This window comes from Pygoscelis adeliae, unplaced genomic scaffold, assembly GCF_000699105.1.
Source record: "Pygoscelis adeliae isolate BGI_AS28 unplaced genomic scaffold, ASM69910v1 Scaffold45, whole genome shotgun sequence".
Classification (NCBI taxonomy): Eukaryota; Metazoa; Chordata; class Aves; order Sphenisciformes; family Spheniscidae; genus Pygoscelis; species Pygoscelis adeliae.
The window spans coordinates 6,923,800-6,925,738 of record NW_008825114.1 but is presented as its reverse complement, the minus strand read 5'-3'; positions in this window follow the sequence as shown (position 1 = coordinate 6,925,738).

Below are 1,939 nucleotides of genomic sequence, written 5' to 3'. Positions count from 1 at the left end.
ACTTTGCCCAACGGCTGATGTCGTTGGCAGGGCAAGGAAAGACATGGGGCAAGCTGCATCATGTTGTGGCCCTTTAGGGGATGGTATTTTAAACTTACTGCACACCACTGTTTATAATTGTAACCAATCAAACATGTTCCAGTCCATTTTGCTATCGAGGGTTTGGTTTTTTTTTTAATTCCTGTTTAAAGATAACAAAAAGTTGTTCGGAGTTACGTCCCCCTCTGTCCCGAATTGTCTTTTATGTAAATTGTACTGTTGGCAGTTGTAGAACAAAGACAAGATCCATGACCTCTACCAAAGGAGATAGCCAGTGGAGGCTGTTTCACTGGGGGTAGAATAAACAGAGCTATGAACAACTGAAGTTTTTTAAACAGTTATTAATTACAAACTTTTTTTTGAGTCCAGGTTAAGGAAAGACAGACAAGTTTAGGTACGGAAACAGTAGATGTTTAAAACAAGCCAAATAATGTTGTTGCTGCCTTCCCCAATTTGCTGAATTGTTTTAAAAATTGTGTCATGGTAATTATGCTAAGTGATCAGTATTACAATGAGTAATTTTGTAAGCATTGTTAGTTTCCAGATGCAGGTTCTCCTGCTAGTCATCAATGTCCTCTACCGTTCTACTAAAAAAAATCGGGAATATGTTAAATATGTTAATAGTATTACTCCACAGCATTTTAGAAGCATTAACCAAGCATCGTAAGGCCACTATTACAAAAGTAGCTTCAGAAAAAGGAAAACATTTAGAGAACTAACAGATGAAGGTTTTAAACATTCATTAAGGAAACTGACACCCAGCACCAGTGTAAACCAAATAATCTGACACATACCTGGAAGTAAGACTAAATTTCCACTCCTCATGGCTTGATTCTGCTTGAACGCAATATTGTATTGCGTACTGATTGCTGTCTATAGCAGTCAGAAAACATCGTTACTGAATTGGTCCTTCTTTTTTTTTCCTCGGTTTTGCTGTTTGGGGCTTTTAGACTGCAACGGTCACTTGAAGACTACTGTATGCACATGCATGTTAATTATTAACTATAGCTACAAGCAGGTGTTTTCAATACAACGTCTGAATGCAGTTTCATATTTGCTGTCAATAAAACAGGCTCTTGCAGTGCCTCCTTCGAAAGTCCAGCACCTTCGTGAAGAACACCGTTCGCCGCCTTTATCTTAATTTCTGTATGAGGCATACTGCACAAACATCTTCTGCACCGAACGAGGAAGAAGCCAATCTGAATTAGGAATGCTGTGGGAATCTAGAATATTTAGCATCTGTTGAAAAATCATCTGCCCTTTCTCACCAGCAACTAGCAACAAACCAGAAAACTTCTTAGTGGATTTTGTTTCCCAGGCCCAATACTGGGGAAGTACGCCGTTTAATTTTAGAGGGGCTCGCGTTGCGCTTAACCACCCAAGAGAGCAGATAAGGAACTCCTGGTGACATCTAGTGTTTTACAATGCAGAAGAAATACGACTCCAAAGAATCCTGTCAGGGCTGTTGCTGTTCTCATGTCGGCTGCAGGACATCAGCGATGCCTGTGCAATGCCAGCCTGAAGTGCAGTTCCCTTTTGGTAAGTGAGGGTTTCGGGAACAGTATTGGTAGGACTTGCGGAGCGGCACTGCCTTCTGCTGATCTTGGGTGTTTCAGCTATGAGTGATGATGTGAACACCCAGCTCCTCAGAGCTGCCAGAGCACACCAGTACAGCGGAGGGAAGTTGGCCGGAGCTCTTCTGCGGTAAAAGGCAGGAGAAGAGCAGATCCAGAAGCATACGTGGAACGCTGCACCGTGGTTTTAAAAGCTGTTTGAGAGGCCCTCCAGTCAGAAAAGTTTAGATGGGCAATGATCCCAAGTTCCTAACAAAGCGTTGATGTAAACGGAAAACACACACAAATGCAGGGCTGGGTGACAGCGCACCCCGAGAGCAGCCGCG